We start from the raw sequence: 16,135 nt of genomic DNA on the forward strand, positions 1-16,135 counted from the left end.
CAGTATGAAAGACACTGCTTTTGCATATCAAAAACTGTTGGGCAAGCTGAAATTAGAACAAAGCTGATTAAAAGTAAAATTTTTTTGCATTCAATCTTTTCCTCCTTTTTATTAGTATTTTGATTTTATTTTAACTTGACATCCTACTTCTGTCAAAGTAGGTGAAGGGTATGCAACAGAAGAAAAGAAAGCAAATATAATAAAAACCAGATCAGCTGTCACCACCTTAACACATAAGCACACAAAAATAATGAGACTGGCTAGACTGGAAAAAAGTAGAGATAACAAATGGAGGAGTCCTCTTAAAATGCCATTCTAGGAAAAAAAAAAAAAAAAAAGAAATCATAAAAGAGAAGAGGGATGGAGGATTCTAACCTGCAAGTGGTGAATCTGCATCCTGGTCCTGATGGAGATTAAGTTTTGGCACATGAATTGTTTTATGATTACATGGGAAGATTCCTAAACAAAAAGTAGCAGATAACTGTCCATGCAAGATGTAAGACCTAAATCACCATTGTCCATAGACTATGTGAAATCTTTTTCATAAGGAATGAAAGACTTTTATGTTCTCCACGTAACAGAGAAACAACTGAATAGTTTGTGATAGAACCATGGAAATATGCAAATAAAGATCTTTCTAATCTACTGCTCATGTCTGTTCCCACTAGATTTCTGCCTATAAAGAATGTCTAAAAAGTGGGTTAATGTATATCCATTTCATTTGGGGGATGAAACTGTTCATCACCTTATTTTATTTACTCTCCAAAGACTAATTTGGGGACAGTAATAATATTTTTTTTTCTTAAAGTCTGTGTTGACTATTTAATATATTTGCAGATTTGATTTATTATGCTTGACCAAACTTTCTTCTACATCCCCGGCTCCTGTACCTCTGAACCAGTGTGCTGGTAAGCCTTCATGTTAAATCTGCCAATTAGTGTTAAATCTGCCAATTAGCTCTTACCTCACTATTTTTCAATCTCACTCCTTCTCTTTGTAAGGACACAAATAAGCAGTGATAGATAAGGTTGAAAATGTGAAATGTAACATTTCCCTTTTCCTCTTTTTCTCGAGTTTTACTTTGGATCCTTTCAAATACATTAAGTATGTCAAAAGTATGGGGGTACTCTTTCTCTATGCGAATGGCTCTCTACGCCCCCAATGAGTTATTCAGCCTTCCTTGAAATGATGCCTCCATTCAAGTGAACCATAGTGAAGAGTAATCAGGGCTGCATTTTTTTGTGGGCCTTACAAAAATTATAGCTCTAGCCTCCTTTTATTTAGATGTTGATTCCTCAGGCAGACCATGGGACTGTCCAAATTCAAACAAGATACTGATGTATTCTGTGATTTTTCAACTTCTTTAGGGTTATTTGAGTGGCTGGTTTTGTTCATGTTTTTTCTCAAAGAGAAAAGCGTGACTGGAGTACTAGAGCAGTTTATAAACGTTTGGAGAAAAAGAGGTCTAAATGCCTTTGTTAAGACAATACTGTTAATGAACTGAGTTTAATTTTTTCCATTATCAAGACTGAAGGCACTGTAGTTCTCAGTAGCATACCAGAAAATAGCACAACAGTTACTAATAGCTCCTCCTTATTTTGAACTTCTTTTCCTATGAGAAGATGCCTGTATGGAGCTTTTCCATTCAAACACCACTAAAAAGTCCTCATCTTTTAGTAGTGTTTTTCCTACAAGTTGGATGAAGGTTACATGCACACACAACCGAGCAGTTGTTGAAGGAATCTGTGCCTACGGCTGAGGGATGTTTGCTAAATGGACTGTCATGCTTTCTAAATGCACTTTCCCTAGTGCCCTGACCTGAAACAAAGCCCCATGGCAATAATTTTCCATAGCTGAGAGACCTTTAAATTGAAATGTTTGGAAGTTGCCTTTCCATTGGCTCCAACCCATTGTTCTCAATAGCCCATTTACTGTAACTTCCAGCTGTCCTAATAGGGACAGAATAGTCAGTTCCCTCTGCCATGCTGTGCTATCAAATGCCTCCCTGTGTCCTAATGTGCAAGCTTTTCTCCTTTTGGGGAAAATCCTTTAGAAATCAAGTATTTCTGACATGCACACCAGCATGCTGAATGTCTTATCCAGGATGTAAATTTTCTATTAAGTTATATAGGCTAGGAAGGTAACAGCTGTGTCTGGGGTTTGCCTTGGGATTCCTGGATGTTGACCCTCGTGTTGTCTGAAGTTCAAGAAGGGCTTTTTTCTTTTCATTTACTGTTCTTCTCTGCCTCTGCAGGTGGCTTGGCATTATTTTGCCTTGGTCCTGTTCATTTCCCATTGCTCTTCTGGTTTTTCATTCACTATTGGAACTGAATAGAAACATTATTCCAGTCTGAATGAAGTCCATTTCTCTCTCTTCTCCACATGTATCTTTCCTCATTCATTTACCTCAGAGCCTTAACACCTCCTCATTACCAACCACCCCCCATTTCCCTAGTAAATTTTTTGTTTGGGGGAGAAGGACAGGGGAACAGGACTTACTCTTATGACCTGAGTTAAGACAAGACAATATTTATTAGCAGTTTCATGTGATCTGCCTGAAGTAAGACAGAATTTCCTTCAAGTGAAGAAGTTCTTTAGAGAGGGGATGGGTTTTAGGTAGTTAGACACCTTGACGCCTGGTCCTCCATCCCTTCTTACCACGGGCTGAAAAGATGAAATCTTGTAGCACTTCACATAGCAAGGTCTCAGTACCAAGACTGATGAGTCTGAGGGAATTACAGCCATCTGTGTTTGGCCAGAGTTATGAAGGGCTGGATAGTAAAAAAGTTAGAAATAAAAAGAAAAGGAGGGATTCTTCAAGCTGCAAGAAGGCTTTGGATGTCCACATCCAATCTGTTCTCTAGCCAAACTCCTCTGAGGGCTAAAACCATAAATAAGGAGCTCTAAGCTGCAGCGTGAGACTTCAGTGCTGCCACATCAACAGCTGTAAATCTGCTCCCAAGCTCTTCTTGCTTACCCTGTAGGGGAAGCACAATTCTGCCTGGATGAGACAGTAGCATTTGGCAGCAGCACTCTGGCAAACACACTTCCAGATGTTTGATGAGAATGACAGCCTCAGAGTGGGAGTGCTTGAGTGTGTGTATGCATGCCACTCTTTAAAATTCAAGGCTAGCTTGCAGCATTATCAGGGAGTGAAAATGTCAAAAGAAGACAGTGTTCATAGCAGGCATCGCATTTCAGGCCTTAGGAGAAAAAAATGAGGGAAGACAACACTGAAGAAATTTTAAAAAGGAAGGCAAAGGGAAGGGGACAGTAGTTAGAACAAGTCTGGGAAATGTGGAGTAGGCTGTTATCCCCAACACAAACCTGTTTCCCAGCACTTGTCTGGCCTCACTGAGGGGTATTTAAGATCTCTGTGCCCCATCACATCTGTTCGGCACCCCCACACCCTTGGAGGCCCTGTTGCCAGCTCCCCTTAATTCAGGAAGATGGGCTCTATGTTCTTCCCTATGATATCTTGGTTTTGCCTTTGACTTTTTCCACAGATGTCCTTCACTGCCATGCCATTCCTGCAGTCCCCCCTCATGCTTCTGCAATTTTTGCTTTCCACATATCCCAGTTTTCCTCTATCCCTGAGGTTCTGTGTCTTCCTTCTATCCATCACCTGCAAAGTCAATGACATTTGCCTGCCATTGCACAGACCATAGCTTATGCTGTATCCTTTTCTTTCATCCTTTGTCTATTTGGCCTACATAGGTTGCATATATAATAACAATATGTTAACCTGATCTTCTTTTTTTCTTTTTCCCATTATCTGGAATGTTATCTTAAATGTTCCTGATTTATTGCATATCTGAGTGGAAAAATATATAGATAAGTGAATTTACTAAGTAGCATTAACATTTCCCAAACACTTTTTTTTGCAAGTTTGAGAACTAATCATGTTCTTAAGTATCTCAGCTGTTGTCATTTCCATATTGGTTTATTTCCTCCTCATGAAAGCTTTTTATGAAATTCGTATAGTGAGGACATGAGTATTTACTGGTGAAAATGTAAAAACATTTGTGTGTTCCCGTTCAGATATATCTCCTTCCACGTGGAATTCCTGCTTTCCAAAATATATCATGCATATTTGTCATTGCACTAGTGATCTTTGCAAGTGCATGTATTTCAAATATAAACTTTGCTATCCCTGCGGAAAGGCAAACCTTTTGGTTCACACATAAATACATTACAATCTTTTTTCCTTCCACTTGAATGTAAATCTCCTGTAATATGACCCAGACATCCTTTTGCAAAGAGAAGAATCTTGGTTTGGTTTTGTTTGGAAAGAGATTTCAGGCAGATCCAGCAGTGTTGGACAAGTCATCTACAGGTCATAGTGGCTGAGTGCACTAATTGCACCTTCCTGCCTCTGTGAGCCATGCTGAAACACAGGTTTTGACAAAGTGCTTGTGTGTTATTCGGATAACCACTGCCCTTCTTGTAAAGTATTTGTACTGCTCTGCTGAGGGTAGGAAAGCTTACGGCTCAGTGCACTGCTCTTATTCCAAAGCTCCTGTCGTCTTCCCTAAATAAACACCAGGGACCGATGCTGTCCCTGGTGTAACACCACTGACCTCTCTGAAATTACACCAGGGATGAATTTGATCAGATTTGTCATCAAATCCATTTTGTACCAGCAGGAACACAGATGAACGAGGCGAGCCATCCCGTAAGTCCCATCCAGAGACTTTCAGTTGCCCCCACTATTACCCCAGGCTCCTTCCTCACCTTAGGCTGAAGGGAATGATAAGGTCCAACTTGTCAGGACTTATTACTTATTCACGAAACTATCACACCTTTGACACATCTGTCAGTTTTTATACAAAAAACGAATGAGCAAGGATGCTGAAGTTTCCTTTCAGCACACTGGAGGGCAGTCCTTTTTACCACACCCTTAAGGCTTTCATGTCAGGGCTTAGTTGCAGTGACAGAGCAGTGTGAGAGAGCTATCATTTTGTCTGGCCATACTATGCTTTCCTCTGGACAGATTATACTTGCCCCCTGGTATTTAAGAGAATTAAGCTTTCATCCTTTACATAAATATATATATATATAAATAAATAAATGTGGAATGTAATTGTTATAAATATGTAACATCAAACGTCCAATTTATGTTAGAGTTATGGATTATATGAAGATATTTCCTTTTTTCCCAGTGCTTCCTAAAATAAATTTGGCGTGTTGCCACATCATAGAGATCAGTCTTTTGCAAGAGCAAACAGCAATTTTTTTGTAAAAATATGAAATCAAGATAGGCAAAGCACAGAATAGAGCAGTACATTTTCTAATGAGTTTGTGGTCAGATCTGTAATTTAAACTTGACAGTGGAATCACAGAATTCAGATTAATACTGAAGTCACCAGGGATCTTAGGAAACATTATGTTCAATAGAGTGTATGGCTAATGGTTACAAAGTACAAAGGATATGGATAAGCATGGCTGATTTATGAAAATTCTGTCTGTATACTGAATGTATTTATTCCAGCATTTGGGCTTTGGTTGCATTTTAAATGAAGAGAAAGGCTGCTTATTAATTTTACATGAGCTTTTTTGGCTATCGTATTCGGGGCCAAGTTCCAAGCGAATTGCTGCATCCTTCTCTACACACAGTCATTACATAGCCTGAACTTCCAAACTGGTTCTAAGTTTCCAATGGTTCAATAATCCTGTTTTCACAGTCCCCATTTTCTAAAAGTCACCATAACTAGGAACAATTCCTTACAATGCTTTAAATCATTAATATCCATGCGGAAGAGAAAGAAAAGGGTGCATGCACAACAAAGTTCTTCAGTGCCAGCATGTACACCACTGCAGGCTGAGCTTTTCTTCAGAATCCATAATGCCTACGAAACCTAAACTTCATAAACTAAACTTCCATGATACATTTCTGCCCTGGCAGTGAGCTAGTCAGCCCTTTGTGAGCACATTTGTCTTATCTATATTGCAGATCTCATGAGTTTTGGTGACTTCTTTTTTATAACAGTAGATGCCTAAAAAAGTCAAGATATTCATTATATAGTATTTTCTCTTTGCTTTTAATTGTTATGAAAAGAAATGCCTGCTGGTATTGTATACAGTTTGGAGCTACCTTTCATAAAGATGTAAGGCTTATTCAATCTCACAGCTTGTATGTTTGTGTATATGCTTGTATATATTTTAACCTAATCAGGTTTTAATCTGCTGATTTCAGACAATTTGACAGAACATAAATCTTTAAGACTAAAAAAAAAATCCTCCACTTTTTGCGGAAGGATGGATTGAGGAGGACGGTGAAGAAGAGACACTCAATAAGGACCCTGCCTAACGACAAGACTGTAGCGTGAGTTCATGCATTATTAACCATAAAGAATCCACACAGTATATATACCTATATATTTCTCAGAGAGTGTGAGAGTTGGACCATATGTGCCCCACCCATGGAAAAAGCTTCAACTGTAGTTCACAATTAATTATGAGACACAAAGCAGTAGGAAATGGGGCTTCATTAGCTCTGTTCTTGCAAAACTACTTATTTATGTTTTTATTTTCCTTCCACGGCACTTCTGAACGTAGATAATGTGACACTTGAATGTACCTCAGGACTTCTTTATAGAGTTATTTTGCTACCACTTTTCAATCTGTGGTAAATAAGAATGAGCACATGTGTTAACATAAATCAGGTAGAGCTATTCTTTCTTGTGCTCCTATTACTCTCTTAGTCCCTATCATCTCTTTAGTAGCAGTAGTAATAATAATAATACTTTAAAAACCCATAGACTCTCCTCAGTGATGTAAGAGGAAGTCAAGTTGTTCCAAATATTAAAGATAGCAAAGACAGTTCAAGAAAGATAAAGTGGACCGATCCCCCAGACAACTTCTCTCAATGTGCATCTGTGTATTAGCACTTAAACGCAATTCTCATCACCATCCTTAACATCAATGAAACTGAACTGCCTTCCTGACTCTCACTGGTCAGTGTGTGTGGATGTGGAGAGTGGAAAGTATTGCAGTAGAAGCATCTTCAAATGAGCCAGAAATGTCATGTGAAACCATCTCTTTTCCCTGCTTTGTATTCTACCTTCATTTCCAATTTATTGGAGAGATTAATGAGGGCAGTACATGGAGAAAATAACAAAATGACCATAAAACAATTACATCATTGAAACTAACGTCATATTCTATGCCCCAACTGCTTAAATTCTGGTGGTCCAGAAATGATCATTTTGTTCCTTCCTCAAAGTATCCTGACTGCAGCGAAAGTCGGATCAACTTTGAAGCAGCTAAAGCCTTGTTACTGGACCCAGAGCCCAGCCTGGCTCCCGCTGAAGAGAGTGGCAGGACACCCCTTGACTTCAACCGCAGATGGATCTGAAGTGGACAATGAATGAGCAGATATGTTCTGGATGTTTAAGAAATGTATTGACTTCCAGGCATTGGTTTTGCCCAAAGCAGAATGAAGTTAAACAATGGTGGAATAATGGTCTTTGTTTTGAAAAGATGACAGTGATGGGGGGAGGTAAAAAAGGCGCACTCCTCATTATATTACTGACATAACAGGATGCAGAAGTGTGTGGTGAGGCCCCGCTACAGCAAAGTAGCTAAGCATAGGCTTAAAATTAAGCATTTATTTAAGGGTTTTGCTGAATAAGGATGAGATCATTCACATACTTAAAGTTAAATGCATGCTTAAGTGCTTTGCTGAATCTGGGCCCAGATACATAAACCATTAAACAGTCACTTTAAGAAAACGGTGGAAAGCTGTTATACAATTTCTAGACCTTTTAAGTCATATCTCCTACATTTCCCACTACCTCTTCCTTATTAGCTCAAGGAGGAGGTTTTTAAAGCTCCAGTTCACCAAAAACGATAATGTTCGTTGCTACTCGATTGTAATTCAAATTGCTCCATGCAGCCTCAAGCATGTGTTCAAACATATAATCAAGCAAACGGGAGACTTGAGTCTTGCCAGTTGGAATACTGTCAGTCGCAGATGCTTCATTTTTTGTTTTGTTTTGGTTTGGGATTTTTTTAGCATAAATGAAGAGGAGTAGAGAGGTTGATAAAATCTGGCCTTTGCTGTCCATTTTTGGTGCTCTGTTCCTGTGGCTTGGGCTATTTGGGTACATGTTGCTTTGTGTCTGTAAGGGCTCTTTTTTTTTTTCCTCTTTCTCTCTCTCCCTCCCTCTCCGCTGGTCAGAGAGGCAGTACTCATCACCTGGAGTGAAGGCTGACAGGAATGAACATAGGCAGGAAGCAGCGTGACACACACATTGTCATGCATGACTGACCAGCAGCCATCAACAGCAATTAAACATTGAGAGCACTGGATCCTTTTGGACAGGTTCAAGTTTCCTGGCACTGCCGTGATTAGATGTTTTGCACTGTTTCCCTGTAGTCAGTATGTGACACATTCCCTTTTGCTTGCTCTTTTCTGATATTTATTTTGCACTGTCCTGGTGTTAGCATCTTCTCATGGAAAATTAATCACTTAAAAAGGGATCATTTTGAAGGAGATTTGTGAGGCAGGTTGAAGAGCAAACCAGGTATTTAAAAACTAGCTGTATTTTTTTAAACACAAAATTCCTCCCCTTCAGTCAAACATTATAGTGTTTAAGCATTTTTGAATAACCATAGGTGTGTATGAGATTCAATGAGAGAGAACTCTGTGAATGGCAGAGACCAGTGAAGAACAACATGGGCCTTTGCATTTACCCAGCTGACTGCAATTTTATTGTAATTTAAGATGACAAAACAAAATACCCTTAAAGGCAAGACTGAAGTGAAGAGTGGCTGCAGTTGTGCTGGGCTGTCACTTGCTTGTCCTCATTTCAGCACTGAGATCCAGAGCAGCCTAACTGCCCGGCGTTTAACAAAGGCCCAGACTTCCAGGGCAAGGTCTGTGGCTTGGCACAAAGTGCTGAGCAGAGCAACACCGAGCTATGGCACCGGAGGCTGCAGTGAAAGGCCTTTTGGCACACAGCAAGGTCTCCTGTCTAATTGAATAGTTACCAGGTTTGAAGCCAGAGAGCTTCATTAAGGCTCAATTTTGACCTCATGGATTGTCCTCATCTTCGTTCCCCCAGATTCAGTCCAGAAGCTTGCACGTGATTAATTAATTGCCTCTGTTAATTTGTGGTGTCCTAGTCTCTGCAAGGACCTGGGAGGTCTGCTAATAAGCTGCAAGAAACTGCTGGACTTCCATGTAGAAAACCTTCATGTCTATGTCCTTTCCATCTTTCACCTTCTACGTCCACGACATGTCTCCAAACATGGTTTCGAACAGGGGAAGCAATAAAGTAACCAAAACTAATGGGATTTCAGCATTCTGCAAGGAGTAACATGAGAGGGCAGTGTAATTTTAAATAGGCTGTGCTCAGCTGTGTAACAACCAGCCCAGCCAGAGGAGCCAGCGAATGCATTAGACTTTCTCCCTACCTGTTAATTCCCTCTTGCACAGATAATGAGGACTGCTCCAGCCAAGCACCTGTTTCAACTTTAAGTTCTTGCAATAGCATTTAGAGGCCAGAGCAACCCTGGGGCTTTGATACTACTGCCTTTCACTGATAATACAACTCTTTAAGAGCTTTTTCTATCAGATAGATTTCTAGGATCGTGGGGGCAGAAATAAAAACTTCTATAAGAACGGGTTCTGAATTTATTATTCTCAATGGTTATTCTAGATTGATGTATTTGTTATAATAATTCCACTATTTTTTGAAGCATAGTGTATTGATAGCACTAAATAAGCCTCAGAAGAACCATGTGAAGCAGAAAATGTAATTATTACTTCTGTAATGCAGATACAGAAACAAAGGCACAAAAAGGATGAGTGACTTGCCCAAGGTCATACAGTAAATCAGGAATGTAAATATATCAGAACACCAGCCACATCTCATTTCTGTATGGTGTGGGTGTATTCAGAAAAACATATCTTACTTGATTCTTTTTGCAGTTTTTCAAAGGCTTTCCATCTTTCTTCTTGTAGTCTTCCAGGGTGTCCTGACAGCTCATCACAGGCACTTCTACAGATATTAAGGAAAGAGCATCAGATGGTAACAAAGTGATGCTTGAATTTCTGTTACCAAAGTAGATGACAATCAGATGGACTGGGCATCTGAGCCTGGAATATCTTCTTTACCTGTGAATCAGATTTTGGATCTTCTACTGATGACTTGGAAAAATAACTGTGGCATGAACAATGAGACTTCAGATTTCCAGGCTAGGGAAGTGATTGGACAGCTTCATAGACAGCCATCCCAATGTAAATGAAAATGAGCATGAAAAGAGCGCAAAAAATTTAACATGCACAGGAGAGACAGCACTTACTTCACTAACTAGCTTCAACACTAACTTCTTTAGCACTATTAGTTAAGTCACGTCTGAGATGCAACAGAAGGTTTTGCTCTAAGAATTGAAGCAAAGGTATATAAGAACACAACAAACTAGAGGATTAAAAAGTAGTACTGCATAAGTCACTGCTAGTTGCTGACATCAATATAATATTGTCCTTTATTATAGCCATTAGGGAACCTTTTAACAATGATTAAAATTTCTTAATACTGTAGTAAAATTTTTAGCTGTTGCCTGGAAAAAAAGAAGGTACTCTGAACTATATGGCATGCAAATATTTCAACCAAATACTGTCATATGATGGAGGTATTAGCAAGTACTTCTTAGAGCTGATCATCTGGTTTTGGAACACACTCAGGAAAATAAAAGAATATATATATGCATATATATTATATTTAATACAAGAACATTGAGATTTTTCTGGCAACTGAATAGGGATAAGTGATTTAAGCTCTTTGCAAGTGGAGCTGAAACATACTAATTATGAAGTTCTGGTATGTACTTACTGGGCTTCAGTGCTTGCTTCACCTCCTAGATAGCATCTCCCTTTTTTCTTCTGCGTTCTGTTTGCAGAATGTGAAACCATGAAATTAAACTGAAAGTTTCACCATCTACAGAAAGTGTATGGTGATAGCACTAAACAGAGTGATAGTACAGGAGCATGATTATTGATGAGAAATGTCTTGACAAAGCAGTGTTTCATGTGGTTAGAAAGATTTTTCTTTTAATTAATTTTTGGAAACAGAAGAATCTGATATTCACTTCTACCTATATAATATTTGCACTTCAAGAGCAGGCTCTCCAATGGCACACAAAGCCAAAGATTTTACTTTAAATACTGCAATAGCAGTAGTGTTTCTCTACTTTGACAGAAGTTCGGTTCGTATGAGCTTGGCACAGGATGTGTGAGACTAACCATATGATTCCTGTGATTCAAAAAGACAGGGAGATTAGAGGAGCTTCCTACCTCCTCTGTGTGCAGCAAACAGTATACCATTACAATAAAATTGGGTCATATTCTGAGGTATTTGAAATTACAACTGGTAGGAGAAGGCAAGGGGAAGCACGCCACAACTAACTGCACCAGCAAGGAGGATTAAGGCAAACAGAGCATAAAGTTCTTAAGCAGCATGTTGGCTGGAGAGAGGAGTAATGACTTGAGCCCGGTAACATCCTCTGAGACCTTTAACAGCCTTAAATATTCAGGTTGCACATCATGGGAAAGAGAGCAATTTTGGAGCTGCGGTGCCGCACAGAACTGAGTGAGAGGACTGATAAGAAGGAAAGCTGGCCAGTGGCTGCAGAGTTGCCAGCAGGTAGTTTCTCGCCTGTGAATACAGAGAATCTTTGTTTGTTGCTCACAAGGCAGTATACAGCTTTGATTGCAGAGCGGTCTGGTCCAGACACTCTCACACTTAGAGTATCTGTTTAAATATCAACAACAAGACAATTTCTGATCTTACTTTTAACCTTATCTGGAACTTACTGAATCTAAAGCTGTTAGTGAAAATGATATCAAATACATTCTCTCTCTCATATAAAACCATTTTTATTGAAACGTACAATCCACACATTTTCTCAGTTCTGAAAAATCCTTATGCTTATTTAGATCTGAAGTAAAAATGGTGCTCTGAACCATTTGACAAAGGAATTCTCCTGGCATCCTCAGAGCAATAGGTGACACCCAATAATTATTCTTTCTTTTCTCTTCACCATATATGTTTGAAGTTCGGTGATGGATCCAATCCTAAACTGATATACCTGTTTTCGATTGCTCATATCCAGTACCTAATCTTCACTGACTTTCTGGGGCAGTCATAATTTTCTGAATTCAAGGTTCAGGTTGCATCTGCAACACAGCTGGATGCAAGGTGGCCCAGCAGAGAGAGCCATTTAAATAGGGGCAGGAAGACCAGTGGTCCCCTACAGATCAGAGCACTGGACAGGAACTTAGTGATGTTTAAGTAAGCATATGGCTTTAAAAAGTACTATGTACAACTAGGTTCATGTATCAGCACTGTCCTGGGAGTTCATCCTGCCCTTTGCAGCATTCTGTGAATGGGTGTTACAGTAGCATGGCAATGGGATTTTCAGGGTAAACTTCCTGACTTGTCTTTCTCACAGTTATGACCACCTTATAGCTGTGATTTTCTTCAATAACAAGGAAAGTCACTGTGAAAATTTCTAGGAGACAAATACTTTAAACCCTTCAAGAGTATCAGTTGCAAAATGTAAGGAAAGCAAAACGAGTTGCAGTATGTATTAGCCTACTTTTTGTAGTTTTAATTCTGTCTTTATCCTCATGCCATGTTTCACCCCGAAAAAAACTCAGCCAACTTGACAACATGGAACATCACAGGATGCAGTGCTCAAATGAAGAAGAAGAAAATTGCTAACCATGGGCAGAGAAAAGAGAAATTGAACTTAGGTCAAGATTAGTGATCAACAATATTTCATCCGCATCTCCCGCTCTCCAGTATCCTCCATTTGCTACCTGTTGCCACCAGCTGATGCTTGCCCTGTCCCTACTTCTGCCGTCATCAGGTATGTTACAGACTGTTACAAATCGCAGAAACATGGATAAGATTATTTTGCTTCACTCCTTGCACAATACACATAACGGAGCATGGCAGTGGAGTGGTGGTGGGGACTAGGATCTCTTTTAGCTCCAAGGGCCGCCTTTTCAGTGTGTGTACTGTTACTACCTAGTTTAATTAACATCTGTGCCAATCAGAGCAGCTGCCTATAACGTAGAGAAGGTTAGCTGAACATTCAAGAAGATAAATGAGACAAGGGGTTGCCAGGGGGATGGTATGTCAGACACATGCCGTGGCTGCAGCGTACATATGCATTCCCATTAGTTGTACTGCTCTTAAGTCTGGGGACAGAGTTAAGGCTTTAAGGCAGGGATGATGCATGCTTTAACTTCACATTTTTTATCTTTAAAGATGTAAATACAGCCGTATTGGATATTCAGAAAGGGTATGTGACCCCATCAGTCAACTTTAACCCGATACAAATAGAGCATTAAAGCAGCTAATAGAAATTATTAAATGTTTGACACCTGAGAAAGATTTCAGGACTATTCCCTCCAGGAGCTCTAGGAATAGTAGAGCTGTCTAAGTTCAAATACTAAATTCTTCCATTCCAACTGTATGCATCGCATCCCATGGTCTCATGAACCAACTAGTGCTATAATAATATGAAAAAGTCTGAGCTTATGTGCCTTACTAAAGTAAAGTGCTCTTCCGAAACCTTAACAACCTTCAATATTGCTTTTGGAATTTCGAGTCTTTTTATCTGTTTTTAAAAAATTTATTGGGAAAACAAGCTACACTGAGATCATCCTATTTGGACATATTAGCTTCAGAATGATTGTAGTAAAATCTTTATGCCCCAGCACCCTAACAGCATTGTAATGCAATAGTCATAGGGTCTAGACATACAGTGGAATAGTTTTGCCATCACAATCTTGCATCCAAATGGCCTCATAAGACAATCCCTGTAGACATGCAATGAAATCCTTTCCTCCTAGTGGCAGCATCACAAACTCTAATTGTTAGGCATTATTCTTTCTTTGACATTGACATGAAATCTGTACTACAAAATGCATATCTCATTCAAGTTTATACTGGATTAGCACTCTTTAGAATTAGTATTTACCTACACAGTAATTATTCTTCAGTTATACTGAAGCTACACAAATGTCTTGGCTTTTCAATGTTTTTCTTGCCTGAGTACATTACAATGGTTTTGTAAAGAAAGTTTGTTCATCTAGATTTGAACAGGGAAAAGTTAGCAGTGGTCTTTAAAGCATTCAAGCAAATGGTTTACAGTTATATAGTAGAAAAGAGAGTTTCTTCTCTCTTTTTTTTTTTTTTTTCAGAAACCAAAATTGTTCAGAAAGCAAGTAATCGCAAGTTTACTTACAGAGGTATTTGCATTCTATTTTTCTCCATACCTTCTAAAAAAAATTTCTTTAAAAGGTACTGGTCAACAGTAAGATAAGAGCTACTGTAAGCTTCTCTAAAGTTTGCCTCAAAGTGATTCTCTCACATGGTCTGCATGGTGGTAAGTTGTAGGTGATGAAGACAGTCCAAAAGAAGTTTTACTGACATCTGGACTACCTTTTATTGGGCCATGTCATCAAAGGTTGTGTCACCAGCTAATCCAGGTTTAAAATACCTAGTTCTTCCTTGTTGTGAGAGGGCTGACACTGATGAAAAATCAAGACAAAATGCAAGCCCATTTTTAACTCCTAAAAGAGAGTGGGGGGTATTCCACAAAGTCACTACATAGTTGATCATTATTGTTGATTCCACTTGTGAGGTGCTACTCCAGCAGCACTGTGTAAACAGTACAAACCCCTAATAAAATTTTCTAATTAGGAAAAGTCCCAGTGAGTGACAGGCACTTACATTGAAATGGGAGTATTGGTCACATGGGAGTATAACGTTGAAACAGGGATGTTGGCAGATGAAGATAACAGAGAACCTGCCACCACTTCTGTAGTGAAAATGGCATGTTTTTTTCTTAGAATAAAGCTATGCCAAAGGTTTTGCATTTGGCTAATTTTACCCACATAGGGAAGAAAAAGAGTTCCAATGTGTTTTAAAAACACTTTGGTGCCTTACTCTAAATTTAATGATGCGAGTACATTTGCAGTGGACTCATTTGAGGTGCATGCATGCATACTTTGTGGATAATGAAGTCATCAGCAGTTGCTTGGTATTACTGGATAACTAAATAGCTACTACAGCATTGCTGTGAAGAAGTTAAAACAGCCTGGGGCAGCCCTATTTTATGCATCCGAGTTTTCCTAAACTAATTCTGCATTCATGAACTGTTGCTACTTGTATCTGGAAGGATGAAGCTTCTAATTTTTTTACTCTTTCTTAGCCTCTTTGGAAAATTTGCCCATTCCCCTGTTCAAATAAATAAAATGAGAGTTATTCTACTTATGAAGAGGCAGGGAGGGGATGCTGTACACATGAACACAAAAAGTCTCTCAAAGGACAGGTCACTTTTCAATCTGTCTTATGGTATAAGCACTTTTCAGATGAATCATTATTAAAATACAGTATCTCCTGTATCAGAGTAACTCAGTTGTTTAATTCACTAATGTATCCACTTGATGTCACTGTCACTGCCCAGTAGAATTGTTGATGTCAAAGGGCTTTCTGATTGCAAAGACTTTGCACCAATAAGTGACTGAGCTGCACAGAGTCAGTTGCCTTTTGAGCCTTTCCAGGCAGCTTTATCCCTGTGATGGTCTGTCCTGTTGATGTGGACACTTCCACCTCCTGATCCTCTTTATTCATGTTTTGCATCTCCCCAGGAGACAAACATTCATTTTTCAAGGTTATATTTTCCTGTATAAAAACATTCTATCACTTTATTTCTCTTGTAAGTAGAGAAAAATCTTGTAGCATTTCTTTAATTATTTGTTACTACTCATTTCTTCTCAAGGATAATGCCAATTTTTGAGAACTCAGTGAATAGCATTTATTTTTTGAAATGTTGCATGATCTCTTGTTACTCCTCTCATTATCATTAGACATTTTAATCTTAGAATGAAAGACCTACATTTTGCAGTTCTACTCTTTTCCTCATTCCAGCATGCCTTTTTCTCCTCCCACCATCTCCCAAAATTTTGTTCACACCTTAAGGAAGCAAAGAGATTATGTCTAAACATTCACCTATATATTTCTTTTCATAATGAAAATAGATGTTTCAAAAGACAGATAAAACCTCATTTTTATTTATTTTTGCATCCCTCTCTCCTAGACTTATCAGACTG

The sequence above is a fragment of the Tyto alba genome, unplaced genomic scaffold (assembly GCF_018691265.1).
Source record: "Tyto alba isolate M040663 unplaced genomic scaffold, T.alba_DEE_v4.0 Super-Scaffold_16, whole genome shotgun sequence".
NCBI classification, from domain to species: Eukaryota; Metazoa; Chordata; class Aves; order Strigiformes; family Tytonidae; genus Tyto; species Tyto alba.